At 35.7% G+C, this 19,416-nt stretch overlaps 1 protein-coding gene across 2 annotated transcripts in view; it reads left to right on the top strand.

Annotated features, from left to right (window-relative positions):
* Nucleotides 1-11,537: 11,537 nt before the first annotated feature.
* The window catches only part of LOC114240699 (uncharacterized), a 40,067-nt gene continuing 32,188 nt past the window's right edge, over nucleotides 11,538-19,416 (top strand). Inside the window, exons 1-2 of one of the 2 annotated variants that reach the window (XM_089734189.1) lie at nucleotides 11,538-11,809; nucleotides 18,307-18,365. The gene's annotated coding sequence lies outside the window, so the exon portion shown is untranslated. The remainder of the gene's footprint in view (nucleotides 11,810-18,306; nucleotides 18,366-19,416) is intronic. The other variant, XM_028171349.2, reaches the window with a different exon arrangement.

The following is a 19,416-nucleotide window of genomic DNA, read 5'->3' on the forward strand; positions in this document are numbered from 1 at the left end:
GACCTTAATTGAAGAAAAAGGATTTTCTGGAACAACAAGCATATTCTTCAATTTTATTCTTTATTCAATAACATCAGATTCTGTGAACGCGGTCTCAGTAAACATGATAATTTATAGACATGTTTGCTGTATCGGTTGTGTTATTGATCTGCCTTCAAAGGCCCATTCAAACTATTAATTATGTTTTATCTATACGTATAAGTTACATGCTACGTTTGGAATATATATTAATGTTAGGATCAACGATAGGTTTCATAATTGATTATTCTGCTATTCAAATACTTTTTTTATGGTAAATCTGAGAGAAAATGATGGTTTACATGTCGACTTTTATATTAGCTCTACCGAAAAGCCAGAAATGTAGTTTTTAAATACTTAGTTTCTACTCTGATTAGTTAAATTACTTTCCTTTCCTAATTCTTCTCTAATAATGTGTCCTACTATAATGTAATTACATTTTTTATAGAAGAGTGGTTTATTGGCGTATTTTGAAAGCTGTAAGTCATAAAATAATCATATACTTCGAGAAATGCCATCACTTGGCTTATTTAGTTTGTTTTCTAATGATAGCGGAAAGCGCTACAAAAAACCGTATCTTGCGTCTTATCTGCTTCACTTTCGTTTGATCTCCTACGAGGTTTGAACGCTGCTTGTTGAGAGGCAAGCGGCTTTAGTCGGTTCTACTCCGAGGTGCTTCGCTTTCCAATTTTAAAACGTAGGCGGAAATCCGGCGTATTCCTCCTGAGCAAAAGTCTTTACCAATTTCAAAAATTATCGAAACTCCGCCTTATCTTCCCCCTTAGAATTTTCAGCTGGGGTTAAGATACGAAATAGTGCAGCTGTTTATCCTCCACTCAAGCGGGCAGCTAAAAAGAAAGTACTGTTATACAGCTCCAAATATTTCTCAAATGAGTCGACTTTGACGCAAATTGACCAATATTGTTTTGATGCTACCGTTGAAAGCTGCTGCTAATTCAGCTGTAGATCGATGTTAGCTTCTATTATCGCCTTTAATTCGTCGTTTTTGACTTTTTGCGCCACTTCTTCTTCTCAGTCGTATGCACTCTTGGCAGAGTGGTCGTGGTCATCACTTGGGTTGGTGGTGCGCTTCACCAGACGTCGCCATTCCTCGCGTACCGCGGCCCTTCTTGTGCACTCGTTAACGGGACCGTTTAGAGCTGCCTTTATTTGGTCGGTCCATCGTAACGGTGATCTGCCGCGCGGTCTTGTACCCTCTATCATGCCCTGCACCACAAGGCGCTCAACTGAGTCGTCACCTCGCCGCGACACATGCCCGAAGAAAGTGAGAATGCGACCCTGAACGATGGAGGATAGTCGCTGCTTGATGCCGAGTTCCTGTAGAATTGACTGATTCGTTCTGAACTCTGTCCACGATATTTGCAGCATTCTTCTCCAGCACCACATTTCGAGAGCATCTATCCTCTTTTTCTCACTTTCTCTCAATGTCCAGGTCTCAGCAGCATAAAGAAAAATGGGGAAGACCAGCGCTCTTACAAGTCTGATTTTAGTGGCTTTAGTGATATTTCGATTCCCCCATATTTTCTTCAGCCTGTCCATGGCTGACCTCGCGCCACTACGGGGTTCATTTTTAATATCAAAATTTATGTCGGAAGTATTTAAACCAATAACTACCGCGACGGAACTCGTATTCTGTACCGAATTGCTGATATTTTTCTTGTGTCAATATTGAAGAAAAATATACAAAACAAAATATGTACAATTTAGTAAACAATGACTGAATTTGAAAATAGAATTCCATTAATTAAAATTAAAATTCATTTTAATTTAGAATTTATCGTCAGCCACACATAAATTACGTTTCATATGGCCAGTATTGTAATACGGCAACTTCATAGGAAAACCTATAATTGTTATAAATTTTCTGTATAGTCCCGGTAAAGCGCGTCCGGATTTATTTCAGCGGCGAGAATTTTAAAAACGATGGATTCGTGTCGATTTAATATTTCTAAAAGGCAGTTCCCACTGACATCATTCTCAATCAATCTACGTAAAAATGCTCATTATACCCTTGTCATTGTATTGTACATGTACAATACGAGTATGTAACGTATGTATTGTACGTGTTGGGTTTATAAATTATAATTTGCGCAGACTTTATCTCAAAATGTAATGTTTCAAATTTTCATTTACACTTTGAAACGTTATGGAAGCTAATTTAATTTCATGCATTATAAATAGACCCCTGAGCCCAGTAGACATCATCGTGTAATTTAATAAAGAACTTCGATTAAATGTACTCTCTATATACCGTGCAATTGTTTGACTCAGAATTTCATTTACTGAAGAGAAAATTCGATTATTTTCGTTAATTTCGAAGTTACGATTCAGATCGACACTGATATCATTTTTAGAACATTTTTTGTTTAGAATTTAAAGACATGTAATCATGTTTTTGATGAACACATAATATATATATATATAAAGCTAGCCTCATCGACTTACTGCTGTGGTACGTCCCTATGCTTCGCTCGTAGGGGTATTTTTCACGACTTTTTCATTGGTCGCATTGTGAGGCCGCAAGGGTCGATTTCCTCGATTTAATTTTTTGACGTTTACGCGTTCCGGTCTAATGTTTTTTTTGTAGGAGGTAATTATCGATCTTCCGCGCTCGCATGGCTATGGGAAGCGGGGAACTAAAACTTCTTGTTACTCAATCAGTCGTTCCTGAACTTTACCAGAATGAAAAGTTAGTTCAGGCAACGGAGGCGAGGCATTCTGAATCGCTTCCTATCATCTCACCCTACGGTACAATCTTTAGGTGGGGGACAGCAGTTACGATATAATCTAAATTTCGACTTCAATCATAATCGAGCTTATAATCAGGTTGACCATGAAAAAAAAACATTTTTTTTTAATCGGCCTAGGTGTCAAAGGTCACAACAGGCAATGGGAGTCACTGAAGAGTGGGTGAGCAAAGTTCTTTGATCGTACACGATCGTACTGCGATCGCCAAGCGTCATTTCTTGAGTTATTACCAACCAGGCCATCTCTGCCTGGCGCCGTTGTGTCTTCAATTGAAGCTTCAATCTCATGTGTTCTCGATATTCATATGTCTCAACTAATCGCACACCACCAGGTGATTCGTGAGTTCGTTTACCTTTGTACGCAATAATAAAAACCATTTATTTACACATTTACAATCGAAGTACCTACTTATATGTTTGTTAGTTAAATAAGTTTATCCGACAATTAGCAATTAAATAAATTAGTTGTTCAGCACGCATGGTATGTTTTTGTAATTCAGTATACATACAATTATGCACAACTATGATATGCGCAAATATTGTATGCATTATTTAAAAGTATACGAATGAGTTTAAATAGTTAAGTTTTCCCTAATTTAATAAACATTTATTGAGTCTCGGTTTATTTTGTGGGAAAGTTTCCATCAAGCCTATTTTTCGTGAGATAAAATGTAGATGTATGTACCGCTCACAACATTTGTCTCCACTTTGTTCTGTCTAGCGCTTGGGTAATAAATATGAGACACTACAAAAATAACAGTAGTGTTGGTGGGCAGGTCAAAAATATTACATGCTTCATATTATTATCGAAGACACAACAAGTCACTATACAATAGAAATAGAAATATGTATTGTAACATATTAACTACAACTTATCATGTATCAACAACTTATTATATATCACCTCCTAATTCATTTTGTTCGATTTATTTTCGGCGAAGCCTGTCGAGATATTTCACTTCCAATAAAAGAGTAGGGAGATATCTTGTTTTATTTTATTCTGTCACGGCTTTCACTAAACCCGCAGAATTATAGGCGGTTGTTTCGTGATTGCAGAACCCGAGGCGCTACGTCGGAGTTGTGCTCTATTTATTTGGGAAAATATAGTTAGAAACGTATGAATGTTTATTTGTATGTTTAGTTTGTATGTATTTTTCTCATACTTAGAGAAATTGTCTCTTCTTTTAACTTAAACAGGCAAAAAGTAGAATTCTGTTATAACATTATATTATTATAATATAATACATGTTTATGGTTTATTTGTTGCTCGTGGGGTGCAAGCTATTTTCTAAAAACTCAAAATGAAATAAACACTTTGTTACCTGAACTGCAATAAAAAACAGAAATAAATGAAATTTTAAATAATACGAATTCTTATGTAGTTCTTTCCATTTATATTTCAATACAAAAACTACTCATTTTATCACAGTCAATAAATACTGTTTCTCTTGTTATAATTTGAATTTACATTATCAATTAGATAGTCTAACAATTTTACGTAAAAAAAAATATATTTTACCAATCAACTAATTTGATTCACGATTTCTTCCGAAATATACCCCTTCCGCTTGCTAGCGCTATTTCCGTGTCAGTAAACATTTTGAATAAGTATAATTGCCAATTTAAATTTCAATCTGTATTTCAATTAGAGGTAATTTATTCCTCGTAGCTCTTGTCAGTGTTATGGAAATATTTTTGTTTTATTCAAAAAGTTTAAATTACTTACAACAGGTGTGTATATGTTTATCAAATTCATATTGTGTATCATACCTACTCCTTAATTCCTGGATTGAGTTTCAACAGGATTTGGCTCAAAGCCAATTAAATTAGTAATACAGAAATAAAATTAGGTTTTCGTAACTTTTTCTCGACGTTCACTATTTTTATCGTTTAGCTTTGTTGGGCTGAAGTTGATAAACAAAGTTGTAAATTTATCGCTTATTAATTCATAAAAAAATTAAACTTTCATTTCTAATTTTTAATGAATTTCCTATTGTTATGAACCTCTGTTGTAAATATTGACTGAATGCGCTGAAATACCTCTTTATTTTCAAATTTAATTTGAAACACATACAACGAGACCCGGCAAGCGATCTTTCAAAATACTTGAAAGCACAAATTACATTTCAAAGTAAAATAAAGTACATTTACAGTTAACATTGTTGCAATATTAAAAGGATGTTCTCTCAATGTGGCAAAATTAAACACAAAAGAGATACAGAAGTATACTCTGACACTTATTTTACTAATGAAACATTTTTTTTTTAATTGAATTTTTTACTTGGCACTATTTATCCAGCTTACAAGTACTCGTTGCTCACATCTATACTAATGTTATAAAGCTGAATACTTTGTTTGTTTGAACGCGCTAATCTTAGGAACTACTGGTCCGATTTGAAAAATTCTTTCAGTGTTAGATAGCCCATTTATTGAAGAAGGCTATAGGCTATATAACACGCTAAGATCAATACAAGCGGAACACCGATAGAGAATGTTTCAAAATAGGGTTTTTTTCCCTTTTGAGAGCTTTCACTGCGTACGCTGCAGAAACGGTTAAAGTTTCGCTAAAATAATGTACGACAGAATTGTTCCCCTTTAAAAGACCAAAAAAAAAGTCCACCACAGCATATGTCTATATGTTAAGGTTGGCTCACTATAACGTTTTTTATGCTAACCAAATTTGTTCTAAAATAAAGCATTATTTGTGAACTATTCCACGCGGACGAAGTCGCGGGCAAAAGCTATTATAGTTCATTATAAAATAGCTCTACGAAAAGATTATTTAAATTTTAAGTAAAATTTAGTTTGTAATTTGAACAAAGCCAGCTCAAGAGAATGACTTTCTCGCATAGTTTGCGTTCTGATCCCAATGGAGCCGCAGTCAAATAGAATTCCACGGTGCAGACGGCCAAAGTCCGCTCAGGATAATAATACGATGAAATATTTCCGAGTGTAGTAAACAGAAACGACGTATCATGACGGGTTGATGTAAAAATGTCTCATCTTCACATTTTCCGCACAAGAAACAGGACAATGATTGACGTACAAGGAAAACCTTGATCTATTCGATTACATAACAATAATGAACAGTTTTCTTTTCGTTCTTAAACCGTCTTTTCGCTTTGAAAGTGTACAATTTCCTAAAATATTCGAAATTGAGTTCATATTATTATAAAGATACACGTATAAAGATACAGTCTTGTATTTCACTCTGATAAAGAAAAGAGTAAATAGCGATTGATTTCATCTTCTCGCATTAAAACTGTTTTTTTTTTTCCTACCTAAGCTGGTAGCCTTGAGAGGCTATTCCAGCGTAACCCTAACGTTTGTAGGTGAGCTCACGGGGCTCAAACCTGATGACGTTGCTAACACGAACCCTAGCAAGAGCCGTGCTTCGCAGAATTTACTACCGGATCGGAAACGCGACCCACTGAGAAGATCCGGCGAGAAACTCAGTGGGCTGTGTCTGAGAGTTAATTTACTCGTCGAGCCCTTCGTCGCAAGCGACGGGTTCGACGAGAACGGTGACCGGTGCTTGAAGTACCTAAAAGCCACCGTTAGTGGATCGGGAGGATCCGAGATGACGTGTTTTGGGCGACGTCGACTGCTTTCCATTCTGTCCGCAGGATCGGGATGTATGATCTCAAAATTCACTAATTTTACAGGAAAGTGTGTTAAAGGTTTAACATGTGATATTTTTAATATTAATCATCTTTGCAACATTTATTTTTTATTTTTTTATTAGTTACATTACCTGTTTTTTAAAGTAAGATTAAGTTATGTATTAATTTTGTTAATAGTAGTCAAAACAGAGGTAAACTAAAAAAAAAAAAAACTAAACTACGCTCTTTTTACAGTATTGATGAGAAAAATACTGGTGATACCAAATGATTTCGCATATTATGATCTCAATTTCGAATATTTTAGGAAATTGTACACTTTTAAAAGTCCAAAGACGATAAAAATAAATGATTGTGTGCTCGTAAGTGGTTACAGGGATTTTCTCACATTGTTTCTTTAAAACAAGATTAGAAATTAGTTTCTAGACACGACGAACGTGAATCAATCTTCACCGGTGTTGAAAAAATACTAAAAATAATAATGTTATCTTCTGTCAAACAAGATCAAACCGCCGACAAATAAAAGCTGATGATGACAATGATGATTGTAAGAAAGAAAGTGAAGTTTAACAACTTACTTACCATACCAATAATAACAGTTTCGCAAAGCAATCTCAGCTAATGCTTAGCACGGGTCACCTATAAATTTGAAACTCCAGTTCGTGTAAGTATTTACTACGACAAACTCAGACAAACTCGGACAAACATTAAGCAAAGCATGTGCGAAAAACAAAAAACGGGTTTTATAAATGACAGAGATAGATAGACAGATATCTAGCAAACAGAAGTAGTTAGTTATATAAGAGCGATTTTTATCGACTCTTTTATATTTTAATTCTGCCAGATTCAATAAATCAATGTCGCTTCCAATCTATTCGACTTTAGTTCGGTATTATGTTGTAACAATCATTACGAATTTAGGATTTGTCTCATTACTTCAATAGAAGTCAAACGGTCTTCGAATATCGTCTGATAAAACTTTCATGAATTGCGCGAGTTAGACAAATTGGCGATGAACTGGATCAAAACAACACATCATGTTCGCTGTTTCTATCCGTTGAAATATTATGGTAGATTGCTCATACGTATACTTTTTACGTAATCATTCAGATACTACATGTATTTTTCCTATAAATAAATGTGTTATGATTTTTTCGTGGACGCGGAGAATCTCTTTTATAGTAAAAACCATTTTGCTAATTTAACAGTTTTCTCGACTTCTACGAGTCTACCATTTCGCAAAAGGAGGCTACGGAACGGGAGAGGGAGTGCTCTTCTTCCCTCTCGTCAAAAAAAAATCGAAATTGTGACAAAACTTAATTAATTTCGGAACAAATAAAGCAACATTAGCTTCGTCAAAAAATAACCTTTTTTCATAAACTTTCTCAATAACCCTTTAATACCGAACATAGTCGCCGTTCCGGGTGGCTTGAATGTTAACTCCTCTTGACTCGCCAGATTATATAGCCTGGCTTTCAACGGCTAGTAATTTTGGGGCCGTGCCTTACTTTATGAAAGGCGTTTTGTTTGAGTGACAATGAAAAGTAAACTCTTTTAAAGCTCGGGCGAGTTAAGCTAACTATTCATATAAATTCCTGAGTAACATAAGTTTTGTTAGTTAGTGTAAGTTTTGTTATTATTTCTACACTGTCTACGGACGGTAACAATGTATCTTAAAATTAAAACAAACTTTGCGTTTCTGATAATAAAATTTTGGACTTCTTTTTTACTTTTTACTTACGTTTCTATTTACTGCTGCTACTTTATATGTATGTATGTTTTGGTAAATTGTGAAGTAATATGTGAAAGTGAAACAGAGATATGAAAGTAAACGTATTTTAGGTTAAAGCGTACAAAGGAGACAGCACCGTTAAAAGGAGGTCAATTTTCGTTTCCCAATAAGGTTTTCTTTTGTTTTTCCCGAACTAGACAGTAATTTGCTTGACACATTTTTTTACTTTCACTATAAAAAATAGGTTGGATTTCTTTTTATATTATTATGTTACCTGTGTTCTTTTGATGAGATCTAATTGATAACTAACAAAGTATTTATTTTTATTATTATTGAGTAATAACGTGTTACTGATTTATTTCTTTTATATCTCGACCACAAAAAAGTGGTATTTTTGTCTTTAAGGCGAAAAAGATAAGAAATAATATAATTTTTAACACGCTTGATACTAACTTTATATTTATGTATGTTTCCCATAGACACAGCCTACTGAGGTTCTAGCCGGATCTTCTCAGTGGATTGCGAATCTGATCTGTTGGTAAATTCAGCGAAGTACTGCTCTTGCTAGGGCTGGCCTAGTATTAGGAAATTCTTTCAGGTTAAATCCGTAAGCTCATCTATCGGTCTGCGCGTAGTTTAAACATCCCATTAGGTTAAGCTTAGTTTGTTTTTGTATGTATTTGAATCTTTAAATGTCATTTTCAACGACTTCAAGATGTCCAATTAACTAAAAAATATCCACACGCATGAAGGACCAATGACAATTCAATGATTTTATAAGTTTACACTAATACCCTGACCAGCGTCAACAGGATGGGAAAAAATATGAAATTAATTGTCATTTCGGTTTTCTGATTATCTAAGCGTTTTTCTATGATATTTAAGCTACATATTGTAATACCTTAAAGTGAGTAGGTGATCGTAACAATCACACAGCCCTAAGTGGTGGCCTGAAGAATAATATCACAAACGTGAAAGCCACCACCCACCTTGAGATGTGGGATCGATCAATCACAGTTAACTCTATATTCAATTGTCGACGCATAACGCTTGAGTCGTTAGTAAAACAGTAAAGTATTTGAAACCATGGAGATAATTACATGTAAATAATAAATGCGAGCTTAAAGCGTAAAAGAAGTTTTAATTATTCGAGATCGAAATCTCAGTGATAGCTAGAACTATATCGTTAGTTATAACTTTTCGAACTGAAGCGCAGGACGCTATTTCTCGACGGAAACAGTTACGATCTTCGTACCTAACCTCAAAGTGCGGGCTTAAGAAACCCCCACAATAAGTGCAATATCTTATCCTAAACCAATATTTGCGTCACACTGTTCACTTAGGGCACGCTTTCATCAAGTAGGTCGTCATTGAAACATAAAACAGAACTGTTCATATAACTATGTTTGTTATAATTTTAACTTTATAGTATCTGATATAGAAATATATTATTTATCATTTCAAGTTAATCGCATTTAAACTTGTATGGAGTATCTTTTATTTTATATTTACAACTTCAAACATATTTTTTTTCTTAAAAATAAATTTTACTCTTCTAAATTTTACTCTTATAAAAGTATCTTGGAGTCCAAAATGAGAAATGCAAAATCATTTCACTAGTGCTCCGAACAAATGTAAAGCCAGTGTCGTATTAAACAAATTCTTCGAATTTCATGAACCCCAGAAGAAATGTTTGTGAATCGCTCTCGTGCAGTTGGATAAATGTAACTTTTGCATGCCGTGCATTTTCTCTCCATTCCGAGTTCCAGTGAAAATTATTTTCTTATTTCACGCTCCTATAAATGCTTAAGTCAGAATTTAAATATAGGTATGAAATGGGATTTCTACGATGAAAATATTCGTTCTAAATACGTTCATACCTTTTGTTCATAGTTCGAAGTAGTATTGTTTTATGGCTGTGTTATTTTTAATGATTTATTTGATAATAGATAAACTTTTTTATCTTGTAATAGATAGAACTTGTAATAGATAAACTTGTTTATCTATGGTAGTAAAATTTTTAATTTGCACTGTTTATATTTTTCATTTGAGTAACCTTTCATAACGTGCCCTATTACGACGTTGTAAGGTTTAACATATTTTAAAATATAATTGCTGGTTAGCGCTTGTCGTAAAGAGCCCTTGAACAAAATTTGCAAAGAGATATCCTTAAATTAAAAGCTCTGAAAACGTAGTCACACATCTTATGGTTGTAGTTGCTTCCTGCACGAGAAGCACGTCTAATACCTACAAATATTAGGCGCGGGAAGCATTACGACCGATCGATAGTTTATTGAATTTGGCATAGCTTTGGCATACTTAGTAAGACATAGTATAATTAAGATTTTTCTGTTAAATAATTAAAAGACTAAATGCTTATCTCAACTGAACTTAACTCAGTGTGAGAATTACATTCTGCGTGGGCACTTAATTCTCATGAAAAAAGTAGAATTCAACAAGTGTAAAGTTAATTGGTTTTTTTCTTTCCCTTCCTCAAAGCTGACACTGTTCAAAATACACAAAAATGTTATATTTTTAATATTGATTAACAATATTCCGTTTCAAGATATGATTGTAACATTTTGAAGATGAACGCTAGCGTCTATTTTAGAATAAAGCAATCGAATACGCGACAGAATGAAAACATTTTGAATCGGCATTCGCTTAAAACTGTGGCCCAGCTTTGATTCTACTTCATTGATCGTTTTGCATACTGAATAGCGAATAACACAGACAACGTTCCACTCATTAGTGTTGTGGCAGTGTTCGTATTTAGTTCAACGAACACTTGCAAAATTTCTGATTGTTGTTTTAAAATTAACTAATTTGATGTTGTGTTTTTTATTGTTTTCCTTTCAGTTTGACATGCTGAATGAAATAAATCGAAATATTTATTTGCGATTTGTTTTTGAATTTCTTTAATTCCATTCATTAGTGTAATAAAAAACCAAATAAACCGTATACATCAAACTTAATGTACATTTTTCGATTGAGACACAAAAATCGATTGAAAAATCAAGTGATTTGATCACTACATAGTATAAAACAAAGTCGCGTTTTCTGTCCCTATATCTGTCCCTATGTATGCTTAAATCTTTAAAACTACGCAACGGATTTTGATGCGGTTTTTTTTAGTAGATAGAGTGATTGAAGAGGAAGGTTTATTGTATAATAACATCCATTAATAGTGGAGAAATCAATAATAAATTACAGTTTCCGAAGCGAAACTGTAATTACTATCGCTAGTTATGTTATAAAACGTATTTCATAGTAAGGAGGTTCATCTACTAAAACTGTCGAACGATGGTCATTAAATGTTAAAGTTACAAGGGTGAAAACAGAATCTGTATAAAGTGCGCGTCGTCGGGAGAGGCAGGGCACACCCGGGAGTCGGCGGGAGTCAGATCGCAGCAGTGCTCTCCCGGACCGCGGCTCGGCAGGACTATTTATTGCGCTGACAGTCTCCCGCCACACGATCTAACTTCGACAACAATCGCACAATGGGTACATATCAGATCGCTTCGGCCGGTGCTGTGAGCGGCCCCGTGCTTCTGTCGTAACCGTGTCGAGTGCCGGACAAATCCGAATCTTATGACGTTTGCTATGTTCGATAAAGCATTATTGTGGATAGTTTAACGTACATACATACATCATTAATTTCAAGGATACAGGTAACATTTAAAATATTTTGTAGGTTAGAAGAAAAAAAAGAAAAAAATGTTTTTTTTTAAATATAATATTTGAAATTAAATGGCAAATATTTTTATATATCATATTTTGAAAGTAAATATTTATTTTAATGATTTGAACCAATATAAAAGTATTTTTGATGATGAAACATTTATTCATCTTATTTATACTTATATGAATTATGCACTCTACGATTAATTTCCAAGTATTATCATTCTATCATTTCAAACACTTACAGTAGTATAGTATTAACGAGAACCTACACAATCGAAATGTTTATTATTATTGTTTTTTTTTCTTTGTTTATTTTTAACACTAGAAAATTAAATGAATGTAAAAAATATTTTTTTTTTAAATATATCATATAAAGCTTTGTTTCGCTTGAAATTTCACAGTCAATAATAGACCCGCTATTTCTGGACACGGTCCCGTTTAAGGCACGCTTTGTGAATTAATTAATTTTCATCATTGATTTATAGTTCAAGGTGATGTTGAAACTATATTTGTACATTATTTTATTTAAATATTACCTATATGACTACTGGTTATCTTTTAATCCTTCATATTTAAAGGTATACCCACGCATACATATATTATGAGAACGAAAACAATATTTTCTAGGCATCTTCAGCATCAAAGATATTTTAGTTCATCAGAAATGTAGTTAACATCATCATCATCATCATCATCATCATCAACAGCCCACAGTCGTCCACTGCTGGACATAGGCCTCTCCCAATCTACACCACTGAGCCCGGTCTGCTGCTCTCCTCATCCACTTCTTGCCGGCCACCGTGCGGAGGTCATCGCACCATCTAGCCAGGGGGCGTCCCACGTTACGTCTTCCGCTGCGCGGTCTCCACTCGAGAACCCGTCTGCTCCAGCGATCGTCAGTCCTACGGCATATATGGCCAGCCCATTAAGTTAACATTGTTACATATATTTTCTCGTATATTTATGCACCAAAAAAATATTTTATTATCTTTCAAAGAAAATATGGGGACTAGTACAAAATATACAATTGTATACAAGATAAATTATAATTCACAGCGTAGGTGTATTTCAAAGACTCGTCCCAACGTTGACGTCAAAAGTTCTCGGCGATTATGACCACTTACTAAGCATCGAAATGATATCCGAGAGATGTGACGCAGAGATCTATTCACAAAACAAGACAAGTACGTTCATCGAAGGGAACAAAGTTCTCTATGATTACGGATAAGAATAAGTAAAACGTTAAATAAATAAATAAAAAAACAATTTCTAAATACGCTTCTACAGACTCTCAATAACTAGACTATTTAAATTATTTATAGGTGGATGTTTTAAACACTTCCACTTTGACATACAACTAAATTCACTAGCAACTATTTAAAATGTTTGATTTTAAGTAACTGGTGGTAGGACATCTTGTGAGTCCGCACGGGTACGTACCACCACCCATCCCGGTTCCGACGGTATATCTAACCGCGTTATTAAACTTTTACCCGTCCAACTCATCGTGATGTTGGCATCTATTTTCAATGCCGCTATGGCTAATTGTATCTTTCCCACGGTGTGGAAAGAAGCGGACGTTATCGGCATACACAAACCCGGTAAACCAAAAAATAATCCGACGAGTTACCGCCCGATTAGCCTCCTCATGTCTCTAGGCAAACTGTATGAGCGTCTGCTCTACAAACGCCTCAGAGACTTCGTCTCATCCAAGGGCATTCTCATCGATGAACAATTCGGATTCCGTGCAAATCACTCATGCGTACAACAGGTGCACCGCCTCACGGAGCACATTCTTGTGGGACTTAATCGACCAAAACCGTTATACACGGGAGCTCTCTTCTTCGACGTCTCAAAAGCGTTCGACAAAGTCTGGCACAACGGTTTGATTTTCAAACTATTCAACATGGGCGTGCCGGATAGTCTCGTGCTCATCATACGGGACTTCTTGTCGAACCGCTCTTTTCGATATCGAGTAGAGGGAACCCGCTCCTCCCCGCGACCACTCACGGCTGGAGTACCGCAAGGCTCCGTTCTCTCACCGCTCCTATTTAGTTTATTTATTAATGATATTCCCCGGTCGCCACCGACCCAGCTAGCCTTATTCGCTGACGACACAACCGTTTACTACTCAAGTAGAAACAAGTCCCTAATCGCGAGTAAACTCCAGAGCGCAGCGTTAGCCCTCGGACAGTGGTTCCGAAAATGGCGCATAGACATCAACCCGGCAAAAAGCACAGCAGTGTTATTTCAAAGGGGAAACTCACCGCTTATTTCCTCCCGCATTAGGAGGAGAAATATCACTCCCCCGATCACCCTCTTCGGCCAACCTATACCCTGGGTCAGGAAGGTTAAGTACCTGGGAGTCACCCTGGATGCATCCATGACATTCCGCCCACACATAAAAACAGTCCGCGACCGTGCCGCATTCATTCTCGGTAGACTCTATCCCATGATCTGTAAGCGGAGTAAAATGTCCCTTCGGAACAAGGTGACACTTTACAAAACTTGCATAAGGCCCGTCATAACTTACGCGAGTGTGGTGTTCGCTCACGCGGCCCGCACACACATAGACACTCTCCAATCCCTACAATCCCGCTTTTGCAGGTTAGCCGTCGGGGCTCCGTGGTTCGTGAGGAACGTTGACCTACAGGACGACCTGGGCCTTGAATCAATCCAGAAATACATGAAGTCAGCGTCGGAACGGTACTTCGATAAGGCTATGCGTCATGATAATCGCCTTATCGTTGCCGCCGCTGACTACTCACCGAATCCTGATCATGCAGGAGCCAGTCACCGTCGACGCCCTAGACACGTCCTTACGGATCCATCAGATCCAATAACCTTTGCATTAGATGCCTTCAGCTCTAATACTAGGAGCAGGCTTAGGGACCCCAGTAACCGTACTCGTCGAACTCGACAAAGAGGTCGACGTGCAACCTAGCCCATGCATCAGCCCGCTGAGTTTCTCGCCGGATCTTCTCAGCGGGTCGCGATTCCGATCCGGTAGTAGATTCATTCGCGAAGCAATTGCTCTTGAGTTGTTAGGTCTCCTTCGGAGGCGCTCGGGCAGCTGTTAGCAAATCCCACCCCTCCTGGCTGAGCCTTTGCTCGCCCACCTGTCCTGGTGAAACTGGAAAGGCCTTCGGGCCACCAGTAATCTCTCAATCATAAAAAAAAAAAACCACCACCCAGCCTATTTCTGCCGTGCAACAGTAATGCGTTTCGGTTTGAAGGGTGGGGCAGCCGTTGTAACTATACTGAGACCTTAGAACTCATGTCTCAAGGTGGGTGGCGGCATTTACGTTGTAGATGTCTATGGGCTCCGGTAACCACTTAACAATCAGGTGGTCCGTGAACTCGCCCACCTACTTAAGTAATAAAAAATAGAGTGGATACCAAGAGAAACCACAGTAATATAAACATATGAAGGAGCTTACGCACTACCAGGTATTAATTCACTTCTAGAGCCTATAGACATCACAACGTAAATGCTACCCTCACCTTGAGACATGACGTCTCATCTCGCAAATTAGAACACATTAATGCTTTATGATCGAAATAGGCACGTTGGTGGCACATACGCCTGCGAGTTCCCATGATGTCTTACAATCAGTTTAATGACAGTGTCTTAAAACATATATCATTTAGATAAACTTTCGTTTTGGATCTTGCTATTATAGCAAGTATCATTCTCCGATAAACTGGAGACGAAATTCTACGAGCAAAGAGCTAAGATGTCGACGAAATATTTTAAATATTTCATGTATGTAGACAATACTCGTATATATTTGACCATTAATATTTTTTTTTCTTTTTTTTGCTTAGATGGGTGGACGAGCTCAAAGCACTCCTGGTGTCAAGTGGTTACTGGAGCCCATAGACATCTACAACGTAAATGCGCCACCCGCCTCGAGATATAAGTTCTAAGGTCTCAGTATGGTTCCAACGGCTACCCCACCCTTCAAACCGAAACGCATTACTGCTTCACGGCAGAAATAGGCAGGGTGGTGGTACCTACCCGCGCGGACTCACAAGAGGTCCTACCACCAGTAAATATAATACTACAGTCAAATATAATAATTCAAATAGTACATTACATAGTAATATACCACACCATAATGTGTACTATATCTACAAGTATCTGCCATCGATATATTACCATATGGTATCTGCGGATAGAACCGTATGCCGCCCGTACATAAAATACACATCCGTGATCGAAAATTCGTAGTGAAATAAAAATAGTACTAAAATTTCGAAGTAACTTATGAATTCAAAACCGTCCACTCACTTAGATTAAAAACATTTACTTCAAATGTATCCATGTTGTTACGAGAGACTTAAAACTTTAAATATTTAATTTAATCAGAGCGGTACCTACTTAATTACTTTGACTCAAGTACCTTCACTCCAACGGGTGGATGAGAGCTTAAGATTAAAGGTCAACTTAATTATTTAATCTGTACAATGATAAATAAGAAACTTGAACAATAGTTGAACAACAGTTCAAGTTTCTTATTTCTTTAAGAAAAATACTTTTCTCAAGCGAATTAAGCTTAGCGATCAAATAACAACTGATAATTGTAAACTAAAAAATGCAATAAGATTTTTTTTATTGCATGTGTGGACGAGCTCACAGCCCACCTGGTGTTAAATGGTTACTGGAGCCCATAGACATCTACGAGGTAAATACGCCACCCACCTTGAGATTCTAAAGTCTCAAGTATAGTTACAACGGCTGCCCCACCTTTCAAACCGAAACGCATTACTGCTTCACGACAGAAATAGGCAGGGTGGTCGTACCTACCCGTGCGGACTCACAAAACGTCCTACCACCAGTAAAAAGAAATTAGCTTAGTATTAAATTTCATAAAATACTGAACTTTTAATTAGTATTTAGTTGTTTCTTAATTTGTTAGAGATCAACGTTTAAATCGTATTATAGTAGTTGCGAAGGTTAGAACGAAAAAAAATATCAAAATGATCATTCCACAATTTATTCGATCGTGTACAGGCTCAATGACTCCAATCCGAACAGTCCAGCGGGCGTTTTAGGCGAGAAAGAAATGCGAACTGCAGGTTGCGTTTATTTGCAAATTTTATGCAATAAAAAATGCAACTAGTAGACCGGAAATCATTTTCGGGAAAGAGTTGCAAAAATCAAGGTTTAAGGTTTGTAAACGATTGTTTTCAGTTATGAATTATTTTGATTCTATTATGAATTATTAAACTTATAATTTTTAGTACAACTGCTCAACACTTTCTCGACGGCGAACTTGGAGCACTCAATAGTTTTTCCGAAACTGTAAAAGTAGTATTTTAGCAAGTTTTATTGCTATCCTTCTGGCAATCATTAGGTATATTTCGGCATTGATATTCTTTGGATCTCATAAAGGTACACCGACATCTATATCTATACTAATATTATAAAGAGGAAAGATTTGTTTGTTTGTTTGTTTCGAATAGGCTCCGAAACTACTGGACCGATTTGAAAAATTCTTTTTCCATTAGAAGTCGACATTGTCCCTGATGAACATAGCCTACTTCTTTTAATTTTTTTTTTGTTTCGTGTGTGTTTTAATGTTTCCGAAGCGAAGCGAGGGCGGGTCGCTATCAAATATATAAATGTAAAATAAACTTAGTATAAAAATTGTCTTTGTTCCTATCTTAATTAATTTTGAAGAGAAAAACAGTCAACTTACGTTTCGCCTTCTCACTGACTAATACAAGATTCATCATTATGACCATGACTCAAATATATATTTGAGCCGCCTTGAGATTTAATGTAACTATCATGAACCTACCGTGTTTTAATTGTAAAGGGTGCTTTAGAAGGACATTCAGGTATTATTAGTCTGGGTGAAAAACCTAAAATTATCAAATAACAATTAGAATTATTGTTATTAAATTATTCCTTTAATTTGCTTTTAGCAAAAAACACACATTCCATTTCCAGGGGTTTTAAAATATTCTTAAAAATAAAAAACCAAATATGCTCAACAATGAGAATGTTTGATTTGAAATTGAATAATAGTGTAATCCAAATGTGTATAAACCATCAAAACGCCAGAAAATATTTTATTAGGCCGTTATGTGTACTTTATTATGAGTGGTTTATGATAATTGGATTTCGAGATTATGAGTTTTACTTAATGGACTGATATTATCGCTTCATCAGATTATAGCATAGAGCTTATACTGCATGATAATTCCTAGCTCATCAGATTAATTTATGAAGAACATGCATAACAAATTTAGATACAAGTTCATCATTATTTATTTACTGTATTTTTTTAATATCTATTAGTGACAAAACCCGTTCTTGTGCCTGTATAAGTGGAAAACTGGATTTTTCACTAGACTTATACACTGGTTCTATATGCAAAATGGAGGTTGCAATCTCTTGATTTTTCGTCTCTCTAGGTTTGACGGGTTATTGTTAAATTGTGACGTTTGGTTTTTTTACATATTTGAATTTAAGACTTGACGTATGTATTTAAGAAGAATTAAAAATAAAGTTCAGAAACAGAAGTTATAAGTGTAAGTTAACTCTTTTAAGAATTGGGTTATTTTTCTGATTATAAGAGAAAATATTAGCTTAAAGCGAATGTGAATGAATAGAATAAATCAAAATGCTTTAACAATAAAAAAATTGTAACGTACACAACATTTGTCATGAATTCGTCAGTCCGGAAACTTAGACATTTGGAGATTTTCATCGCTTCGCGATTTGGCTACAGATAAAGTTCAAAATACGATTTCATTAAGTATTCAATGTTTATAGATATTATTAGATTATTATTTATTTATTATTTATTTATACATCACAACCTTGAAGTCGAAACGGAACGATGATACGGCTGTTCGCGTGCAGAAATAGGCAGGAAATTTTTAGTTATTGGTCATAATACTCCCTACCATTAGGCTATTAGAATAGACAACATAATATATGAAAAATATGATTGAGATAAAAAAATATATTAAATACAATAACAAAAGAGGATATCGAAGGGTTCATCACTATTCATATAGCGGAGTTTGTGTATGCAATAAAGCATTTCAATTCCTTTTTATTATTGACATAAATTATTAGGGTAGACAGTCTGCCGACACGCTTGTTTTTCGTTCTTTTAAAAGCAGATAGTTCTCTTAGTGGTCTGTTGTCACCAGATACTGCTTAGCAACCACTGTTCAAGAATGTGATTAAAATGTGCTCAAATATGTGGGTCACTAGGCTCTTCTTAATTACGGTATGCGCAAAAGGCCGTGATTTCCACTTTGCGATAAAACATGATCAGATACGGTAATTACAATTACAACGGCTACTATTTACAAAATAAAGAAAATGACAAAACAGAAGTGCAAACAGTTCGGAACTAGTAATGAAACTGTCTCCATAATTAAAAATTCGTTGATTCGTTGGCAGGCACAAAAGCTGATGAAAGAGGTATCAATTAAAAAACATCTCATGTCCGAGTATTTGTATCCTAATTAACTGTTATACGACTTTCTACGTAATGCCTCCCAAGCTCCTTTAATCTAATGTATATAGATCGTATACCTACGTATCTCCACGAGCTTCCATTACCAT

This window comes from Bombyx mandarina, chromosome 17, assembly GCF_030267445.1.
Source record: "Bombyx mandarina strain Sakado chromosome 17, ASM3026744v2".
Taxonomy (NCBI): Eukaryota; Metazoa; Arthropoda; class Insecta; order Lepidoptera; family Bombycidae; genus Bombyx; species Bombyx mandarina.